This window comes from Macaca mulatta, chromosome 1 (assembly GCF_049350105.2).
Source record: "Macaca mulatta isolate MMU2019108-1 chromosome 1, T2T-MMU8v2.0, whole genome shotgun sequence".
NCBI lineage: Eukaryota > Metazoa > Chordata > Mammalia > Primates > Cercopithecidae > Macaca > Macaca mulatta.
The window spans coordinates 35,795,481-35,818,889 of NC_133406.1; the positions used below are offsets into that span (position 1 = coordinate 35,795,481).

Here is a 23,409-nt window from a genome sequence, read left to right on the forward strand (position 1 = left end):
TCTAAACCTTTGTTTTCTCTAAACCTTAGTTTACTTACTTATAAAATGGGAAAAATGTTACTACAACTTTATAGGGTTGCTATGAGGAGTAAATGAGAGGTTAATAGCCCCTCACGTACTACCTAGTACATTGTAAATGCAGAATACATTTGATCTATTATTATTGTTGATACAAATATTCAAATTATTGCTAGGCCTAGAGACAAACTGCAGGAGATGTTACCCTAATTACTTATAGAGCGGTGCTAATCATAGATATATTGGGTTTATATATCCATCTACGCATCTACTCAATAAATATTAGCTAGCTACTATTTGCTTGGTATTTTGTTAGGTGCTAAAAGTGATAGGCTTCAAGAATTGTATATACTATGAGTAAAATGTAAAATTTAACTTTATATTAGAGAAAAAATATTTCAAGAATAATTCTGCATTAGCTACTTTCTGGGTCTTCTTGAGAAGGAGTTATCTGTTCATTAACAACAGCTGTCACTTTATTTACATTTTTTTCTTAGAAGAATAGCTTTAGTATTTAAAGAATCTGATTATCTTTAATTTTAGATAGTCATTAACATCTTCAGAGTCTGCCTTTAGCTTTGAATGGAACATTTCTATTGAGTACATGTTTTATAATACTGTTGACTACCTTGCTTTTTTTTTTATTACTTTACATCTTGATGCCCTTTTTCACTGAAATCAAAGCACCTTCTATGTATATATTAAATATTCATATGATGGGAATACTTCTTCTGATACTAACATCCTTGTTACACTGTGGCTCTGCATGTCTAAGTATTGCTTCCTAAATCTAGATAAATGAAAATTCATCTTAGCTTCATTAGTTTCATCGGCTCTAATCATATAATACCTTATATGATCATACAATACTGTATCTCCTCACTAAAATACAAGGAAAGTTATAGTTTGATATTTAAGCTTCTTTGAGGAAAAATATTGTATGTGTACAAAGGAGTATCAAGATAGGGATGCAATCATTGTATCTATCCTCTAGTTGCCTGTTATGTTATGTTATGTTATGTTATGTTATGTTATGTTATGTTATGTTGATGGAGTCTCACTGTCACCCAGGCTGGAGTGCAGTGGCACGATCTCAGCTCACTGCAACCTCTGTCTCCCGGGATCAAGTGATTCTCCTGCCTCAGCCTCCCTAGTAGCTGGGACTACAGGCACGCACCGCTATGCCCAGGTAATTTTTTGTATTTTTAGTAGAGATGGGGTTTCACCATGTTGGCCAGGCTAGTCTCGATCTCCTGACCTCAGGTGATCCACCCACCTCAGCCTCCCACAGTGCTGGGATTACAGGCATGAGTCACCGTGCCCGGCCTAGTTGCCTTTTAGAAAACTAGTTATTCTTGCTTCCAATCCTTTATCACAATAGTGTATTGAATGTCCATAAGTTCAGTAGTAATCCTCCAAATATTTGAGACATTATTTTAATATGATATAGATTATTACTTTGAATTATACTTGCAGTCAGTACCCATGATTTCTCAGTCACCATTGCTTGAAGACACTTTGTTGTTCAAATAAATGTCTTTTTATGATACTGAAATATAATTTGTATAGTAGATTATGCATGGAGTAGCATACCTAATTTTATCCTTAAAATGTCAACCAACATCAGAGTTAAATTTCTCGATTATAATTTTTGTTCTTGGTTTTGTAAGAGAATGTCCTTTGTTTTAGAAAATGCACACTGAAACAGTTGCTGGTAAAGGGAATAATGTCTCCAGCTTCCTCAAATGAGTCAGGAAAAATGCATATATATAATAAAAATATACACAGAGTGATTCAGCAAAGTTGGCAAAATGTAAACCATTGGTAAATCTGGAAAAAAGATATTCAGGAGTTTCTTATACTATTTATATAAAGTTACTAAAAAATCTTCAACTTTAGTTACCAGTTTAGGAAAAGATCACGTATTACTTGCCTTTGTTCATTCTTGAATATCTAGCATTAATATTTTCCTATGTGCAAGAATACTAAAGCAGGAGGAAAGAGACTGAGTTAATGGTTTTGGTTTCTTCAAGAAGGATGGAAATCCCAGAGGAGTTAGGAAGAAAATATGGTGATTGTAAAATTAGAAGATAACACTGATCCGCTATCACATTTTAAAATTACTTGGTACCTCCCCCACCCCGACAAAAAAAAAAAAAAACAGATTATAGAAAACATCTTATTTGGACATCCTTTTGAAATATAAGGCTTCCACACAAAAACTTGTACACAAATTGTTCATGACAGCATTCTTCATAATATTAAAAGGTAGAAACAACCCAAATGTCCATTAGTGGAATATTTTCGGCCATAAAAAGGAATGAAGTACTCACTAAAACATGGATGAACCTAAGTAAAAGAAACCAGGCATAAAAGACCACATATTATATGATTTCAGTTGTATAAAATGTCCAGAATAGGCAAATGCATAGTGTCAAAAGTTAGATGAGTATTTGTTAGGGGCTTAGGGGCTGGGGAGTATACAGAGTGACTGCTAATGGACACAGAGTTTCTTTTACGGGCCATGAAAATGTTCTGTGATTAAATAGTAGTAATGGCTACATAAATGTGGATGTATTAAAAATCACTTAAAAAGGAGGAATTTTATAGTATGTGAATTATATTTCAATATAGCTCTTATTTTTAAAAAGTAAAACCTTGCCCATCACTCTTGCCTCAGAGTCTTCCTGTGTAATTAAAGGTAAGCCAAAGACCCCTAACATTACGTGATCTGGCTTCCTATTACTCCACAGTCTGATCTCCTTTTACTTTTTCCCTCCTCATTCCGGTCTAGCTGCACTGCCTCCCGGCTGTTCTTGCCTCTAGCCTTTTTATTGGTAGTTCCTTCTTCCTAAAACTCACGACCTTTAACTGTTTCGTCAAATGTCAACCTCTCAGCAAGGCTTTCCCTGGCTACCCTCTCTGAAATTGTAAACCTCCCCAAATTACCTATTTGCTTTACCCTTCTCCTTGGCATTATTTACCATGTAACACAATATATATTTTACTTTTTTATCTTGCTATTTCTCTTCCCCATAAAATATAAGCTCCATGAAGACAGAGGTTTTGTTGCTTTTGTTCACAACTGTATGTTAGGGCCTAAAATAATGCTTGGCACATATTGGCACTGATGTTGTTGAATGAATGAATCTGAAAGTGTAAGTACAGGCAGCTATAACAAAAATCAGGAATACTAAGTAATTGAAGAAAGGGCTACGTATTTTATGCCCTTTATTAAAATAAAAATTAAGTATCTCATGGGACCATGAAACTAAAGGAGTAGAAGGAAAGCAATAATTTGTGTCTTGAAAGCAAAATAATAAAGACAATCATTCAGTTATTAAAATGAAAATAAAACTTTATTTGACCCAGGCAGATCATAGTTATTTTACTTTTCAATGATAAGGACTTGGTAGATATCCAGACATACATTAAGTACTGAAAATATGTTGCCTGAACGGGCAGTGCTGACATAAATCAGGGATCATGTAGGTATGGCCCATGCCTATTTTTGTAAATAAATTTGTATTGGAATACAGCCATGCCCATTAGTCTGTGTATTTTCTATGGTTGCTTTTGTGCTGTAATAGCAGAGTTAAAGTAGTTGCAACAGATTATATGACCCACAAAATTTAAAATATTTACTATCTGGCCCTCCACAGAAAAAGTGCATTTGTTGACCCCTGCCTAAACTGGTCTTTGTGGAATATGGAATGTGGAATACAGTAGAGAATCATGACCAAACCTTCAGAAGTTTACATTTCATTTCCTGGACTGGCTGTGTTCTGTTGGACAAGTTAAGTTCTATGATTTTCGGTTTCTCATCTGAAAATGAATAGAATACTTCTCTCACATGGTTGCTTAAGAATTTTAACTGAGATAATGTGTATAAAGCACTTAGTGAAGTGCCTAGTAAACAGTAAATGACAACCCAGTAAGTAGCACATGCACATGTGTATATACATATATACAGACATGTGTGTACACACAGGAAATGCATGTGCCCTCAAATAGGAACTGTAAGTCACCAGTCATTCTCCAGACACTTTCTATATTTTTAAGTAAGTAATGAATAAAGTTAAATAGTAAGTACTTACTACACATAAGACACCATGATAAACTGCCAAAATGTATGGGATTTTGTTTTTTATGTAGAAAATTATAGTCAAGCATTCTTTTTTTCTTTTCTTTTCTTTTTTTTTAACCCCCTTAGAAACAGGGTCTCACTCCATCACCTAGGCTGCAGCACAGTAGCACAGTCATACCTCACTGCAGCCTCAAACTCCTGGGCTCAAGCGATCCTCCTGCCTCAGCCTCCCAAGTAAGTGAGACTACAGGCATGTGTCACCACATCCGCTAATTTTTGTATTTTTCGTAGAAGTGGGGTCTCACTATGTTGCCCATGGTGTTATCAAACTCCTGGGTTCTTCAGCCTCCCAAAATGCTGGGATTATAGGCATGAACCACCATGCCTAACCTTCAAGCATTATTTCTAACAGCCCTATTTACAGTATTTTGATGCCCTTGACTCACATTTTAGCAAAATGTACAGCCCACTATAGAGTTTTACATTTTCAGGTAAGTTTCAATATTTTATTTTTAAGGAAGGACTAATTCATGCTATGTTCTGATTATAAAAAGAGGAAAACAGTGTAATGCCTTATATATTATGACAAAATTTCAATCTAGAACTTTTTCTTGGGTGCCTCATTTTCTTTTTTTTGAGATGGAGTCTCGCTGTGTCACCCAGGCTGGGGTGCAGTGGCGCGATCTCGGCTCACTGCAACCTCTGCCTGCTGGGTTCAAGCAATTCTCCTGCCTCAGTCTCCCAAGTAGCTGGGATTACAGGCGTGCGCCACCATGCCTGGCTAGTTTTTTTGTAGTTTTAGTAGAAACAGGGTTTCACCATGTTGGCCAGGCTCACCTTGAACTCCTGACCTCAAGTGATCTGCCTGCCTCAGCCTCCCAAAATGCTGGGATTACAGGCGTGAGCCACAGCGCCTGGCCTAGGTGCCTCATTTTCTAACTGTCAGTATACAGAAGGCAAATTCATAGGGCTGGATTGTTTTGATGACCTTTCTAACTATACAGTGTTTTCTTTGTTAAAATAAATAAGAGATTTAATTTTTTCTTAACAAAGTTATTTTGGTTGTTAAATGTGAAGACCAATGGTATGAATCCTTAAATCAGGAATATGTGTGATTCTTCAGTATTAAGATATCTGCAATACATGGAATTATAATCTCACTTTCAATAATAATTTAGTAAACAGTTGTAAATCTACTATATGCTAGGCATTACAATTTTTTAAAAACTTAGTAGAACAGAAATTTTGTCTTCTAAAGGTATGAGATATTGTTGAGAAAAACATCATGTAAACAAGTAATTTTAATAAAATAATAGTAGTAACAATGAAAGTACGGACGTGAGAGCCATTAATTCTACTTTAAGATGTCAGGGAAGACCTGGAGAGGTGACGTTTGAGCTGAGTCTCAAGGGAACAGTTCAGTATTGTCAGATGTGTATGGTAGAGTGATACCACACAAGAGGTACCAAAGTCATTCAGCAAAAATCTTTGAGCTTCTACTGTGTGTCAGAGAATGTTTTAGGCAGTTGAACAAAACAAAACCGTTGTCTAATTGTTCTAGACAAATGAACAAAACACACATGACTTTTTTTCCTGCCACTTTCAGTGGAACACGTGAAACACGTGAGGTAAATAATACAGAATGACTGAGTCGAGAGGAGTCTGGGGGTCCCTGACAAGAAAAAAGCAGAAGCCCCGTCACACCAGGAAGTTTGAATGTAATCCTTTAGGCTACTGATTTCCAATCCCAGAGCTCCAGAGATACTGGTACATCATGAAGTTATTACAAAGGAATTAGCAATTCATGCTTTGATATTAAGCATGCATAGCCTGTGGATTTTAATAAAATGTCTTTTACACCTATTTTTATACTACTTTTCAATTTTTTATAGTTATTTTGAGTAATAGAAACTCATTTAAACATATGAATTCATAATACCTTTTTCGACAGTTTTTATTTTCTCAATCGTGTGGTACTGTCACTGTAACTACTTTTAAGTAATTGTCAAAATGATTACTTTTTAAATGAGGTCCTAAAATATTCAGCCTGGCATCTCCTGCCAGTGTTGAACCTGGTAAAACTTCTAGAGCTGCCATCTAAAACTTCAGTTAGTATTTGATGAGCGCCATCTAAGTGCCAAGCACTGCTCTAGCCACTAGGATTACAAAGATTCATATAAAACTAGGTCCAGGTCCATGTCCTCAGGTAACTTACAGTCAGAATGAACTAGAGTCTAGATTAAAAATAAATAAGACTGAAGTAAACATGGAGAAAAGGGTATAGATTCAGGATATGTTAAGGAGGTAGTAACTCTTAATCAATTAGAATCTCTCACTGAAAGCAGACTACTAGAATAGAAGCAAAGATCGGATTCTTAGGAAAAGAGCTAATGTTTTGCTAATACAGGGGGAAAAAAGCTCTATCTTTTATTAAGAATATTGTTTTCTCTTAGTAACAAGCCTAATTAATCTCCAGAGAACAAGGATATTAATGATTTATGGATCTGTGAACATACCTCTTCTGCTTGATTTTTCTCTGCCTAGTAATAAGATATAAACCTGTGAAATAATCTTAAGTCAAACCATGAAAATATGTAATGTAAATGATGTAAAAAATTCATCTGAATCTGATTCCTTCACAGTGATGTTGCAGAACAGTCATTCTCTATGTTGATCTCTGTACCTTCAGCCCAACAAGCTTACTTCTCTTACTTCTTTCAGATTTCAGCCTTCTTTCCTTCACACACACACACACACACACACACGCGCGCGCACTCACACTTCCTTTCTTTCCTCGCAAAGAAAGACAGCTATTGACTAGAAGCCCAGAATTGCCCCCAAGTTCCGACCACCAGCTCGAATTCTTATGAAGTGGACTTGTAATATCCTTAATGTTGCTGTTGGCAGTCAGTTACAGATTCCATTATTGTCGATCAGTGCAGTCGCCATGCGAGGTGGGGGGAGGAATGGGAGGAGGAGAAGAAAGGAGGGATGAGAGCTTCCTATTCACAGATTTATCAACCTGCCTTTTCTTGCAGGAAATCTTCGTAAAGGGGGCTGTTGAAATAGCTAAAGCAGGAAGGGGAAGGGGGCTTCAGTTCTTGCGGAGAACTGGAAGGAAATTTGAAAACCTTTCTCCTCAAAACAAAACAAAATGCTGAATTTGTTCTTTTGTCTTTGTTTTTGTTTGATATGCTTTACTTAACTGATTAGCTATTGTGCTGTCTGGTTATCTAAGCTGCTTCCAGTGTAGGAACCTGTTTCTTTTTCTTTGAGTGTCTTTATTCTTTATTTTCGTATGCTTTTTCCTGTCATTAAACACACTTCATTATTCAGTGTTATCCTGGCTTTTTCTTTCAGACTGAAGCATAACACCAAGAGACAGAAGGACAAATCTCCCTTCTCTTCTCTTATACCACCCTCTTTTAACCCTATTTCTTTCCCCCTCCCCACCCCCGTTGTATTAGATTGATGTCACAGAGACAGAATTCAGAGTGGAGGGAGGATCACATTTTCTCTTTCATCATTATTGCCTAGCCAGCAATTTAAGTGTTGGACCCCCAAGAATTTAGTCTCTGTATCCTTTTTTTCTCACTTCATCATTCAGTAATTGTGCTCTGTATGGAAAAGTTTTCTGGCTGGAGAATGAGTCTCCTTTCCCCCGGTGATGTGGCGGAGTGGTTGGATAGTAGCACCGAAGAAGAGAAGAGCCTTCTGTCATTTCTGGGTACGGTAGGGCTTGCTTGTTCTTTTAACCCTTTATTGTCTGAACTTTTCTTACTTTTGGGAATAGGACCCCAAATTCTCTAAATTCACTTTTGCATTTTTAAAAGGAGAAGAGGAATTAAGGGAATATGTTTAAGTCATTTGCTTTTCAAATTTTGCTTGTCTATAGATATAGTGCCACCAACACTCGCTATGAGAAGAGAGAGATTGCTTTGCCTTAACAAAGAGTGCTAGCTCCATTCAAGGCTTACCATGTCATCTGGCCAGCTGTTCGTGGTATTTAGACAACTTCTGCCAACCAAAATAATATTATTGTTTTACTTTACTCTCAATACAGTGATGGTGAGGCGTGCTATGTGAGAGTGGGAATAGGCTTTGTGTGCATGAAAAGCCAATGTACAAATCGAGAAGTAGCTTTTATGCAAGGTGTGAAATATTTGTAATGTTTATATATGATTTCTACTGACTATATAAAATAGGACACATGGACCTCCGATTACTTTAACTTTGCGTTTATGAATGCTTTCTAATAAATTTCTAAGTAAAGCAATTGTTTGTCTTGGGGTTATTGATATAATAAACAAATTATTAGGAAAGTTAGGTTGTAAATCCAGTCATATCTTAAATGTGATAGAAGAGCTTGATGCTCATTTAAAAGCCTATTTGTGAATACTTTCGTTAGATTAATTATAGCCTTCAAATTTATCTTTCTTATAAATTTTATCTTATATTTTCCTAGATATAAGTATGCCTTTATTATAAATGGACAAAATTCAGTTGATCTTCTAATTTTCTAATTTATTCCTCATGAATATTCTGTATGACCTATGGATAGTCTTCTGCCAGTCCAAAAGATATCTCTACTATTATTTGAAAATCTTTCTTGTAGTTAGCGTAAGTTTCTTTTTCAATTCCTTTGTCAATCTTAGCATTCTGCTTCTTTTTTTTTTTTTTTTGCAGTTTAGATGTAAAGGTTCATCCTAATTAAGTCTTCCTAGGTACATATATTTAGATATTAATCCGACACTTAATTTGTCTACCATGGCCTTATTTATCTTGGGCATTTGGATGACTTTAAGAAATATGTGTACCTCTTAAGCCTTCATTTCTCTGAAGTCTATCTCATTCTGCTTGCTTCCCATTCCTCTCCCCTGACACACGCATACATACACATAGAGAAACATCAGTGAAGAAACAAATACAGATACCCCTAAGTAAAACCAACCACTTAGACTCTACTACATCATGGGAAAGGAAGGCAGAGTTATCATTAAACATATTTTCTGTGCTCTGGCATACCTTTATGAATTCTAATTATCTAGCCTAAAGATTAATTTATTTCTATCCTTTTTTTGTGGGGAGGGCATTATCCCACTATACCTGAAATGAATTTGGTTAATAAAGATGAGTAGTGCCCCCACCCATCCTTGTTCCTGTCCTCTGATTAGGGGAGTTAGTAAATTCCTATTTATCCACAGATGGATAAATGGAGGTAATAAAGACGAAGAATGTTAGAACTTGCTTAGAAGAAAAAAATGCAAATGTCCATAAATTATGATGTTGACTTCTGGGTAGTCAATTCCCAATTATCCACCTAATGGAACCTTCAGATTATAGATAAAAACATAAGTAAGTGAGAGTCCTGATTCTGCTCAAGGACCATAATAAGTTTAGTTGCTGAGTGAATAGATAGCAATGTATCCCATGTTCTGCTGTGGCAGTGCTAAGCTGTGAAAGTCAGCAAATCTTATTTTTAGGATTGAAGCTCTCTCCTGACCATAGGCAGCAAACACCTCCATCTGTGGATAAACAGGAATTTTACTGAGCTCCTCCGCAGGAATGAGGATCAAAACTATCTGAGATGTAACTTGTGGTAGTTCGAGGATTAACTCAACTGTGTTGAGTCATTTGCTAATGTAATTACCATTAATGACAATATGCTTTTCCCAATGAAGATGCCAAGAGAAAAACAAGAAAACTAAATCAACTTTATGGTGAATCTAGGATGAGTAGAAACAAGAGACACTGTGTCTTTTGGTACCTTTCAAATTATGCTTTGTTTGCCTAAGGAATTTTAAGGCAGATTTCCCTCCAGAACCAGCGATGCAAGAAAAGTACTTTGTGCTGGTTAGGATCTACTACTTACTTCTGTATAGTAACCACCTAACTGATATTCAGGCCTTCCCAATAACGTAGCTCACTGCTAGTTAGATGAAACTTCATACAACTGTGCACTGTTATTAAGCTGTTCAAAAACACTCCATGGTTTCTTCATCACCTGTCAGATAAATTTAAAACACCTTAGTGTGAAACTTAGTTTGGCCTTTCACACCTGACTCTCTATTCATTTTAGAGGAGAAAATCTCCAAGCCTCCCTTCCAACCAAATTGATTTCCTTCCTATCTTGGAACAAATATTGCCCTTTCGTACCTTGTTTCTTCTGTCAGCAGTGTTCAAACTCAGCTTTCTAAATTCAGCTTTTTAAAACTCTGCCCTTGTTTCAAAACTTTCTTATAAACAAATACAATGTTCTAGACACTGCTAGATGCTGTGGCTGGATACAGAGAAGTGTATCTCTGTGAGAGGCATAGAGTTTGGCTGGGGAGAAAACATGAACTATGCACAAGTTAAATGAGAAAAATTAAATGTTAATTCAGACAACAATGGAGAAAACGAATATAAGGCAGTTCCTAATTGTGAAATTATTTATCCAGGTAAAAATTGCTTTGGGAGTTTGAAGAAAGGACATTTAAAAACATTGAAAATTACCTTACAGAGATAGGATTTAATCTGAATCCTAAAAGATTTTTATGGAAATGGTGGGGTTTTCTGTATGAAAGCAGTGTCATGAAGAATATTAAATAATTTCATGTCCGATGAGCAAACTGTCTCAAGAAGAATGCAGAATTCATGTAAAGAAGGAATAAGAGATAACATTTGAAGGGTATTTGGAAACTCACTGTGTAGAACTAATGAGACAGGCTAATAAGTGACAGTTTTATCCTGAAAGCCATAAAGAAGAATGAAAGATCCTTGAGCAAGAGGAAGATATGATCAAAATATTTTTTTAGATATCTGAAAGTGACACTAAAGGGAAAGAGGCTAGAAGCAGTTAAATCGGTTTGAAAGCTATTGCAATAGTAAAAGTATGAAATAAGTGCCTCTACTTTTTTATTCCTGTGTTATTATAATTGTTGGTTTGTGTATTAAAACCAGACCGTGAATGCCTTCACAAGGAAGGCTTAATCCTCTGTCTTTTCAGCACCTGGAATACTCCTTGTGCAAATGAATGTTTGTGCAGAGGAATGGGGAACAAAATGAATCAAAGATAATTTTTGAACTTGGAAGAATAGTGGTACTATTAGCAGAAATAAGTTGAGAAAGGGAGCCAATTTTTTAGTAAGATGAGTTCTGTTGAGATATTTTGAGTTTTAGAAGACTAATCCACATCTAGACAGAAAAAACAGGTCTGGTAATTAGAAATGAAGTCACAGGTAGGAGCTGTTCATCTAGAGAAGAAAGATAGTTAATATTCTGAGCATCTGTAGGTCATCTATCAAGAGCTTGTCAAGAAAAAAGAGAGGGCAGCAGCTGAAACTTGAAGAATATCAACATTTGGGGGTGGGTGGAGAAAAAGAGGAGACACAGAGCAAATGACCGTAAATGTGGGAGGAAAGCCAGGATGGTGCGATATCACAGGTGCTAAGGTAGAAAAGGTTAACAATGTGGTCAGTAGTGTCAGTGGCTACAAAAGCCAAAGAGAAGTCAGAAAAAAAGCCAAAGAGAAGTCAGAAAAAAAACCACTGGGCTTGATAATGTAAGAGACTATTGATAACCTGTGAAAGTGTTAATGCTATTTGAGTAAAGTTGAAGAGGGAGAAGTCAGATTTTATAATACTGAGAATGACAGTAGGAGGTGAGAGAGTGGAAATCACAGGTTAAGCCTTTTGCCTGAAGAAATCTGTGACTGACAGAAGCATGTACCCTTTTAAAAACTAAATTGAGGAGACTCATACATATTCTTAAGTGGAGGAGAGAGCAAGATCTTGAACCTACAAGGATAAAGACTAAGAAAACAAAATATTTTATGGGTTTGGAGGTGAGAGTGGAATTAAAGGCATAGAATTAACTTTTTGAAGGGAGAAAGGAAAAACTCATACAGGAACCAAATATGCATGCCGAGATTTAGCAATGGAATGTAGGGAGATGGGGAGATAACAGCTACTGTATTAATCTTCTGCCATTTATCACACCCAGTCTTGCAGAGTTAGCTATTTGTGTACCCATTTATGTTGTTATTTGTGTGCCCATCAAATACTTCCCTGCTACTGCCAGATGAGAAGGATCTTCTCTTAATATTTTGGCATCTTCCAGAATAGCACCGAATAGGTACTTAACAGATACTTTTTGAATGAATGAATGCTATCCAGATACCCAAAGATTTGAGACTCAGGCCTTTTCAAAATTATTGAAATTATTCTGTCAGAGCCAGCTGTTTTCCCCTCTTATTCTACTAGTATTCTCTACTCTCATAACCATTTCAGGTACTTTGATAACATTTGAAATTATTATTCAGTGGATAATGATTGCGTTTTCCAAATTCTAGAATAAGAAGGAAAATACTCAGTGTATACTTTTTTCCACTTTGCCTTTTCTAAATGGAATTTAAATGATTTCATTTTACTTCATTAAGTGAAGTAATTTATGTGATAGAATAGTTCTATGAACGAATAATGTAATTTTGACAAATCCTAAACATTTTAAGTTTCTAAATGACTCTGTTGACTATAGTTAATTATTTGGCATTGGCAACTATTATCTGATTCCCAAAATTACACCTAACATCAAGGGAGAAACATATTCAAAAATTGAAACTCTAATTTCTGGTAACATGCCAGACTAGGTACCCTCAAAAATAATATAGAGACAATTAGAAATGTCACATTAATGTAACAAACACTTTTAACTAAACGGCTGAACTCTCAGGAAGGAAAGGAAGTCCCTAAGGAGAGGGGAAAAAAAAAAAAACAACCTCAAAATCTAGACAGTAAACTCTCCTGGGGGCATTTACCAATTTTAGAATTTTAGAGTAAGTTTTAATGGCTATAATATAGGAGATGGGCCAAGGGTCTAACAAAGTGAAGAATTAGAACTGAAAGGCCTATGTCATTCTTCCCCATAGGACTGGGCCTCTGAATGAGTTACACCTTCAGTGAAAGTGGAAGTTAGAAAAAAATCTCATTGACAAATATAGACAAATCTTATTTATCTTAACCTGGACTGGTAGGTGAAGTGGGAGGGGGAAAACATCCTGAGAATTCATAATCACAGTCCTGATAAGGTAAAACTGAAACAGTGGACAACATTAATATGTCAGAGATAGGAAGTGGGTAATTGGAACTGAAGTATTTTAAGATTGTTGAATTATTCAAGAGAAGGATAGAAATCGTGATTAACTTTAGGCTTTAAGTATACGTGTTAAAATGTTAAGGACAACTACTAAAAGAATAAAAAATAGAGTGTATATTTTCAAAAGCAATACAGAAGAAAATGGAATTTTTTTAACCTGATTTTAAAAAAAGAAAATCGGAAAAAAATGGGAAAAAATAAATAGAAAATACAGTAAGATGGTAAAAATAAAATCCAATTATATCATCAATTATATGTGAAAATGTTAAAAGATAAATATGGTCAGACTGGATTTTTTTAATGCTATGAATGAGAGAGAGATCTAAAACACAGGGACCTAGGAAAGTTAAAAGTAAAGGCTTGGGAAAAGAAAGCTGGTGTAGCCAGTGAAATAGAATAAGACTATCAAAAAAGTTACTGGAATAAAGGAGGTCCCTAAAAATGATAAAATATAAAAATCACTAGGAAGACCTAACAATCTTACATGTACCCAATAACAAAACCTCAAATTTTATATGGCAAAAATGGGCAGATATATAAAAAGAAATGGATAATTCTACAATCCTTTATCTATAAAAATTAGTAAGGATATAGAGAATATTCAAAAACGCAGTAAGCTTGGTTTAATGGACATATATAGAAACCTGACTCCAACAATTAGTCTTCTCAAGCACATACAGAATTTTTATAAAAACTGGCAATAGACCAGGTCATAAAACAAATCTCAACAAATTTCAAAGTTATACAAATTGCATTCTCTAATAACAGTTTAAGTTAGAAATTAGTAACAAAAATTTACATTAAAAACCTTTATTTTTGGAATGTTTTAAAGTTACTTGTAAATAACTTGTTAGTCAAAAAGAAAACATAATGGAAATTATAAAATACTAAGCAATACTGAAAATAGTATATATCAAAACTTGTGGAATATTACTAAAATAATTCTTAAATGAAATGTATAGTCTTTTACATTGAAAAGGGCAAAGGCTACAAATTAATGAGCTAAGCATTTAACTCAACAAGTTAAAAAACTAATAAACCCAAAGAAAGTTTAGGGAAAGAAAATGAAAATAAGAGTAGATAATGATGAAATGGAAAATAGAAATAAACAGAATCAATAAAGCCAAGAGTTGTTCCTTGTTCAATAAAGACAAGATTTGCTAAAAAGAAAATATATAAACAATGTTGACATGAAAAAGGGTATAATTATAGAGAATCGAAAAAATAAAAATAAAAAACCTTACTGATAATATATTTGGAAATTTAGACAAGTGGACATTTTAAGAAAAATGTAACTTAAAATTGTAGAAGCAATAAAAAAAAATAATTAGGCCTGCGACCTCCGTTAAAGAAATAGAGGCTAGACATAGTGGAGCACACCTGTAGTCCCAGCTACTGGGGAGGCTGAGTTGGGAGGATCACTTGAGACCAGAAGTTTGAGGCAGTGAGCTGTGATCCTGCCACTTTACTCTCCAGCTGGAGTGACAGAGCAAGACCCTGTCTCGAAAGAGAGAGAGAGAGAGAGAGGTGAGAGAGAGAGAGAGAGAGAGAGAGAGAGAGAGAGAGAGGAAGGGAGGGAGGGAGGGAGGGAGGGAGGGAGGGGAGGATGAGGAGGGAAGTGAGGGAAGGAAGGGAAAGAGAAATGAAATCAGTAGTTTAAAACTACCACTGTTTATGTTTTAATTTCTCATACAGCTTGACTTCAGAAAAGTAATTAATGTCAAAGCACACTTGCATTAATATTTCCAATCAGTGATAATTCAGTTTTTCATAGCAAGTGAATAAATTAGCATTCTGATATCTAAATTTAAAAACAAAAAGTACCTCAGTATGGCTATTGAATCCATATTGAGTCTCACAGGTGGACATGGTTCCCTTAGAGTTTTTAAGTCTTACATCCTTTGTTTAGGGGATTTCCTTAGAACAGAAAAAGTGTAGAAGAGAAGATGTTCTTGCAAAAATTTTCCTTTTAGGAATATAAAATTTAAAAACTAAAGGAAATTAAGCTGAACAGATATCGAAAGAAAATGAATATGAAGACTTAAATGTAATTATATTTAAGTGTGCTTCTCAATAAAATTTGGAAATTTGTGACTCGATTTGAGACAGGGTCTCATTCTGTCAGTCAAGCCCTGCCTCTTCCACCTCAGCGCCCTGCCCCCCAGCCTCAGCGCCCCCTACCCGTAGTAGCTGGGACTACAGGTGCGGGCGCACGCCGCCACGCGGAGCTATTTTTTGTATTTTTTGTAAAGATGGGGTTTCTCACCAGGTTGCCCAGGCTGGTCTCAAACTCCTGAACTCAAGTGATGCACCCGCCTCAGCCTCCCAAAGTGCTAGAATTACAGGCATGAGTCACCGTGCCCAGCCAATTTGTGACCTTTTAAAATAGAATGATGCATAGAAGGAAAATCCTCAAAACTTTTAAACCTAATTTCCCATGAGGCTTATTTATCATAATCTCAATTTTTCTTTGATAGCCTTGCCACCAATAGAAAGATCAAAATGAAAAGAAAAAAATTAGAAGAAAAAATATCAATTTAATATACATAAAGGAGAGTGGTCTTAAACTCAACCAGATGGTAGAATTTAATTCCATGTGTGAGTTAGAGGTAACTAGAAAATGAATGTATGAATTTATTGTGTATTAAATTGAACCATATGAAATTGCTGGTATTTTACCATTTTAATCTACCAAAAAAAGGCAGTTCCATATAGCTTTACCTAATAGAGTCATGATTATAAGCATATGTGTCTGTTGAGTGGGGGTAGGGGAAAGTGTCCGGACAAAGTATGCTTTTTTTTTTTTTTTTTTTTTGAGACGGAGTCTTGCTCTGTCGCCCAGGCTGGAGTGCAGTGGCGCGATCTCGACTAACTGCAAGCTCCGCCTCCCGGGTTCGTGCCAATCTCCTGCCTCAGCCTCCGAATAGCTGGGACTGCAGGTGCCCGCTATTACGCCTGGCTAATTTTTGTGGTTTTGGCAGAGACGGGGTTTCACCGTGTTAGCCAGGATGGTCTCAATCGCCTGACCTCCTGATCCGCCCGCCTCGGCCTCCCGAAGTGCTGGAATTACAGCTGTGAGCCACCGCGCCGGGCCGCTTAACTATTTTTTAGTTGTTAAAATGTATTTACCGTTATTTATTATCTTTTATTCTATCTTAATACTCCCTGCAGACAAGCAAGAATGGGTGCAAATGGTTTATAAAACATTGTGAGAGAAATACTTAAAACAGAGAGAATTCTACCTGTTAAAATTTGTTTAAAAATTTAGACACGATCACAAGATGATTCCAATCTTGCAACGACATAAGACCTCCATTATGGAACACTAGTATCAATATTAGTCAGGAATATAGTTTAGTTTGGTACCCAAAACTAGAAAACATATAATCAAATAATTTAAACTTACATAAATGTATTAATTGGAAATCAAAGAAATGTGAGTAATTAGGCCTGGTTTTGTGGAAGTAGATGAATCGAAGTTGATATTGAAGGTCATCTAAGAGTTGGCAGATAGGTAAGTGAAAACCATTAGCAAAAGTAGACATGGGAGAATCCCAGTTTGAGATTAGAGATCATCTGACTGAGACAAATTGTTAAAAATTGTTGGCAGAAAGGACTAAATATGCAAAGTAGGGCCAGGTGATTTTTTTCTAATGTCTGACTATCTAAAGATCTCTAGGAAGGAAATTTCATCCAGAAAGTAATGTTTTAGGGAGATTAATCTGGTAATGATGAGTAGGCTAGCTTTAAGCAGGGAGAGACTGGAGTCAGTCAGTAAGAGCAGTTAGGAGCTTCCTGCCATAATCTGCATGAGAAGATAAAAAGCCCTAGATTAGGATGGTGGATGGTAGTGGAAATAAGACAAAACGAAGCCAACAGCCATTTCGAAGAGACACTTAGCAGTGCTTGTTGGCTAAAGGGGGGCAAATAACATCATAGGCTCCTTTCTTTTTTATTACCTTCACAAATGGGTGATGTTGAATGTAAACGATTTTGTTTTTGTACTGTGTCATGTGCATATTTACTTCTCGGTAAATTATTAAGTTTTCATCTTTATATTACAGGTTTACATATTTGTATGTTTTCACTTTTTAATGTCTTCTCTTAATATTTGTTTGGGAAATAAAACCCAAACAGAGGCTCTGGCATAATCAAGACTAAATCTTTTTTTTTTAGTGTTCACTAAATACCAAAATGATGGTATGAATAAACCTATCATTATACTCCCAATTATATAGGAAGCATATTAACAATGAGAATATATTACTAAATCAGTTACAGGAAAAGTTATATATGAAGCATATTAATAATGAGTATATATTATTAAATCAGTTACAGAAAATGTTTAAAGGTGTTAGACCCTATCTATAGATTAGAAGAGATTATCTTCCACAGCTGATGACAAAATAAAACTCACCAAACTGAAGTTGTGAGATTAATACCTTATAAATAATTGGACTGACATGTTCAAAATAGTCGTTTTATGCTGAGCAAAGCTTTGTTGTTTAGTAATTGTTCTTTGCAAAACCTAAAATCTTAATGCTTTTTATCTCTGTTCATCTCATACAGCTTATCTAAGTACTTATCTCCCCACATAGGTATACTGAAGATTAGTCTCATTGAAAGACATGCTTTATTTTGGAGGACTCGTCACTTTTTTATTCAAGGGATCAGTAGTAGATATTCTTTTTAAGTTGTTTCCTGTTTTGTTCACATTTTTTCACCATTAACTTTTGTCATTAAGTTAGTAAACTTTTGTCCCTTGTTATTGTTTTGCCTCACCTCTCTGTGTTTCTTGGCTACAATGTTTTTATCAACATCAGCATTCAAGGATTGAGTTTTTCTTTATAGGTTTTTTGTGCAGAAAACACCTTAAGAGTATGACTTAATTCTCTTTAAAATATGAAGAAAACTGGAGTCTCCGTGATTATTCATCTTATTTTTTTCTCCATTGCAGCCCATTGTACAAAACACATGGAGAACAGGATAGAATGCATGACAATTAAAAGCAGTCTCTAAAGCCGAACTGCATGGATTCTTATCCTGCCCCTACCGTTTTTACCAGCTGTGCAAACATGGGCAGAGTAATAGAACATCTTGTTTCTTTATCTGTAAAATAAGGTTGATAGTTCCACCTCCAAAGGATTGTTTTGAGGATTAAAGAGATAACTTATATAAAACATGTAGTAAATAATAAGGCATAATATAAGGTTGGTACAAAAGTAATTGTGGTTTCGCATTTTTTAAGTTGTAAAAGCCACAATTACTTTTGCACCAAACATGACAATTTGGTGTTGTACTTATCATTATGTTTTTATCATCATCATTAAGATGCCCAGTTGTCATCACTAAGAACTAGATATATGTTTTCTATCTGAAACTTACGATAACACATAAACATCCCTGAGCTATTTTCTTGGCCTTTCAGTTGAGAATGTTGTTTGCTCTGAAAGTATTCTCTACCATCTCATCCAATATTGTCGTGTGAAGCCCTAAGTTGAAGAAATGAAACACTTGTGGGTGGTGTTCAGATTCCTTGACCGGGAAAAAAATTGTTTTTGTATTATGTTAACAAGAAGAAATATTTTTAAAAAATAATAATAAAGTTACTGAAGCAAGGAAATGGTGGGGAGACTGGATGGCTTTACTTTATAAGAATTTACCACATTTATGTACTTAGCACCAATTTGTGCATATTGAAGTGTGGGGCATGCAAACTTGAAAGGACTACTTGTTTGAGTGAAGTACTGCAGTCTGAGTGATACAAATTGGGTGAATTAAAGTGGCTCTGGGGATTTGTATTTCAGAGCAGCTGAATGCTTGTGGCTGACAGTGCATAGGCTTTAAGGCAGTGAAAGTGGGATACAGCAGAAGGTATCCTACTGAAAATGGTGGATGAAGTTTATAAAAACACCCAGGTGCTATCATGTTAGCAGCCATATAAATGCAGTATATGATTTTCTTCTCTTTGCTCTTGTCACTTTTTCTTTATAATATTTTTCTAACTCTGTCTTTTAAGTTCCCATTAGCTTTAGGAGTCCTCCAGCAAAAAAATATGAAACCTCATTTTCATGAAAGCCTTTTTTGTTTCACAGTTTGCCGTTTGTTATTAAAGTCCCTCTTTACTGAAGAGCTACAAACCCGTTTCCTCCTCCTATTTCATCCTTCCTATTCTGTTTCTTAAATGTCTTCTGTGCATCCTATGGAAGAAGAATGTTCCTAATTCAGAATTCACAGCATGGAGAGAGAAGTTATTTGCTTATCTCATTCATTAATAACTTGAGCCACCGACTTACCACATCCTATTTAATGTTGTCATTATTTACACAATGCAAGGGAAAATAGATTATAGTGAAGTGGCCTCATTCACAGCAACACTATATATGCCAAAATTTCAGTGACTTGAATGGGTACATAAACACAGTTTGGTTTGTATTCAATGTTTTATCATGTTTTGTTGAAATGTTGATTTTTAAAAAGGCTTTTGAAGTAAACTGAAGAATTTGCTTTATGAGAAAAACATTAGAAATTTGTTTGCTACCTACAGATATCAAAAATGTTAAGGAGGCATGTGAATAATTATAATTGAAAAATATTCACATTTATTCATGTTTTATAATTCTGTGCAAAAAATTACTAGGAATTGTTTCGGGTTGCCATTAATGTGAAGTGCTTAGACATCCTATATATGCCAAAGAAACTGCATCTGTGACATGTAATATTTTTCTGTTCTATTATAACTTGAGAATTTTACTATGATATTTTAGTTTCTTACGTAATTGTTCACCAAATTAAAGCTATAAATGTATTTCTACATTTTATTTACCTTTCTTGCTGAATTATCTGAACTTACTTTATTCCCCTTTAAATTTTGCCTCCATCCTCATAGAGAGTAATAATTGTTACTATCTCAGGGGCTAAGTAAAGATTAAGTAAGGTAGATACTAGATGCAGTACTTAGCACATAAATTCTCAACATGAGCTAAAATTAGCTGGGTGTGGTGGTGCCCACCTGTGGTCCCAGCTAGTCAGGAGGCTGAAGTGGGAGGATCGTTTGAGCATGGGAGGTACAGGCTGCAATGAGCTGAGATTGCGCCATTCCACTCCAGCTTGGGCGACTGAGTCCATGTCTAAAAACACACACACACACACACACACACAAACTCAATACGAGCTAAAATTATAATAAAAATATTTTCCCTAGACAAATTATTCACAAAGAGGTGCTTAAATAGCTTTTATAGTATAACACTTTCTTTTAAAAGAAAAAAAATAAATTATTATCTTTACCTGTTTTTTACACTATGGTAACTAATTCTAAAAATGGTAGACATTATAAGAAATTTATGTTATTTATATTAGTTAAGTATATGCAAATATTGTATGGCATATGAACTTCGGTTAAACAAGATTGAACAAAAAGTAAATGTAATTAATGTAATTGATGCCTATAGATATTTGACCATACAGTAATGACATTGTATAGCAGATACCTTTCTCATTTAAGATATTTTCAGAGGCTTTTGGAACCTAACCCTCAGTTAATATGATAAACATTTCACTTTACTCTCTTTCCAAACATAATAATATTCCAGATTTATTCTGAATCACATTCATTATTCAAAATCCTGAAGAGAAAATTGGCCTGGTGCAGTGCTCTCAAGCCTGTAACCCTCACACTTTGGGAGGCCAAGGCGGGTGGATCATTTGCCCAGGAATTAGAGACTAGCCTGGGTAAGATGATGAAACAACCTCTCTAGAAACGGGCATGGTGGCACACACTTATAGTCCCAGCTACTCAGGAGGCTGAGGTGGGAGTATCACTTGAATCCCAGAGGTGGAGGTTGTAGTGAGCCCATATCATACCACTGCACTCCAGCCTGGGCGACTGTCTCAAAAAAAAAGAAAGACAAATAAAAGAGTTAAGAAATACCAGTAAGTGTATATCTATGGACTTTCAATATGATTAGTACCTTTTGGCGACACATGTCTGAGCAAGTGGTTTTTCTTTTAGAGTTAAAAAAAGACCTTACAAAAGAAGATTAATGAGTTTATGTGTTTTGGTGCAAAATTAGCTTTTTGGAAGAAAGGGGTTCTTTAAATCTAAAATGTAATAGTATTATAATGTCATTTCCTTAGCATATACATTTTCTTCTGTCACTGTCCTTGTATTGGCCAGTATTATCTGAACACATCTGCCCCAGTTCCTCTCAGACTTTATCTCCTACTATTTGTTCCCACTCACTGGCATCAATCCCACTGGCCTCTTTGCTGCACTTTACCTTAGAAGCTTTGTGCTAGCCTCCCTCTACCTGTAGTCTTCTTCCGTGTTAAACCTGCAAGGCTGACTTCTTACCTCCTGAAGTATTGACTCATACCTCACTTTTGCAATGCAACTACCTATTTAAAATTACTCTACTTCTTCATCTCCCTGACTACTTTTTATTTCCCCCAAAACACTTGTCACCTTCTAACTTACTCCTTAGCGTCCTCCGAAATACATGATAGGAATTTTTGGCATTTATTCCCTGGTAAGTGAACCAACGGCAGTGTATACACTATTAGGTTCTAAGGCAGAAATTGACTCCTGTTTGTTGAACAGGAATATCCTCCACCAAAAGTACATTTGCCCCTATAATTATCCAGTTTTCAATTTCTTTGCCACACTTTCCAAAGAAAGCGCATTGACATAGAGGAAAATGTGTATGTTGAGGAAATGATACTACTCTATTTTGGATTTTAAAAGGTTCTTCCTCCCAGAAAGCTAACTTTGCATCAAAGCATATAAACTCATTAATCTTGTCTTTATCTCTGTTTGGTCTGGATAACCCAGTTTATTAAATGGTGAAGACCAGGACAGGAAAGGTGAAATGGCTTACACAGAATCGTACATATCATTGGTAGAGCTGCTAAGAAAAACATCCAGATGTTCTCTTTGTTCAATACATCATTCTATATGCGGCTCTATTGGAGGTTATCTCTCATCAATATAAGTCGTCACATCATCTGAGGTCATATCCAATGGCAAAGGAAATGAAGAGATAAATTTAAAACTTAACCAGGCTTTTTATAACTCTTTTTGCCTTTCAATCTGAAGATGAAAAATATTATTTTTAGAGATGAGAAAGTGAGGCAGTTTCAGGCCTTTATCTGAAACAATATTGTATCTCTCTTGTCTCATCAGTCTTAGAGAATGAGCATATTTTAAAATGACTGTAATTAAATATTGTCACTATGAAAAGAATATTAATTTTACAGCAGGTGAAAATAATGCAATAGTATGTAGCATGAGTGAGGGTAGAGGATACAGCTGTCTAATTTTGGTCTACTGGAACTAGTATAGATTTTCCTTCAAACTGAGCAGAAATGCAGCTCTTAGAGCATAGTAGCAACTTTCCTTTCTGCTTACAGATTTCAAGTTAAAGGCACAAGTTTAATATGCAGTCCATCCTGTGACTAATCCAGCAGGTTGCTCCTTCCGCTCTTGCTAATGCTGCTACCTTGCTTCTAAGTGGACATTGGTACTTGGGGTATTTATTTTTCTGTATGCTTTGAAGTAGTTATGAATCTTCTGAGAACTAAAGAATTGGGATTCTCCAATGGCCTATTCTACAGGAGCAGATGAGTGGTATTCTTGTGGGGGTTGAGAAAGCGGCTGTAAACTTCTTTTCGTTAGGTAATTTAGCTTACCTTATTTCTTTTCTTTCCCCTCTTTAGTGGAAATTGTTCAAACTTCAGGAATGATTTAATATCTTCTTTCTGGACCCAATAATGCATCCTATAAGCTACATCAGCATTGTATTTTTTTCCCATGATACAGAAAGAGAATTTAAAAAGAGAAAAAACAGAAGTATAACAATACCATATTTATTGGAGTTTGAAATGTGGCCACTAATTTTAGTCAATATAATTTCAAATAATTAAAAGCTTTGTAACATATTCATTTAATGAGTTTGTATGCCCGAAAGCTAAACTTGGATGTTTGGAAGAAAGTGAAGAAATTAATTTCAGTTTTTTTCCTTAGCCAGAACATTGCAAATTAAGGAAATGGTTTACTAGATCATTTTATCCCAGCTAATGAAACTTATTTTTCTTCCAGTTTGGTTTCTCTGTCAATTATTCAGAAATTAAAACATACTATATTGTAATATTAAATCTCCAGTATCTTC

At 35.4% G+C, this 23,409-nt stretch overlaps 1 protein-coding gene across 11 annotated transcripts in view; it reads left to right on the forward strand.

Moving 5' to 3' along the window:
- The window catches only part of RASAL2 (RAS protein activator like 2), a 367,690-nt gene that overhangs the window by 256,134 nt on the left and 88,147 nt on the right, over nt 1–23,409 (forward strand). For 3 of the 11 annotated variants that reach the window (XM_078000731.1, XM_078000735.1, XM_078000737.1), the window contains exon 1: nt 3,681–4,339. The exons of the other annotated variants lie outside the window; for them this stretch is intronic. The gene's annotated coding sequence lies outside the window, so the exon portion shown is untranslated. Of the gene's footprint in view, nt 1–3,680; nt 4,340–23,409 lie in introns of those variants that run through there. 11 annotated transcript variants of the gene reach the window in all.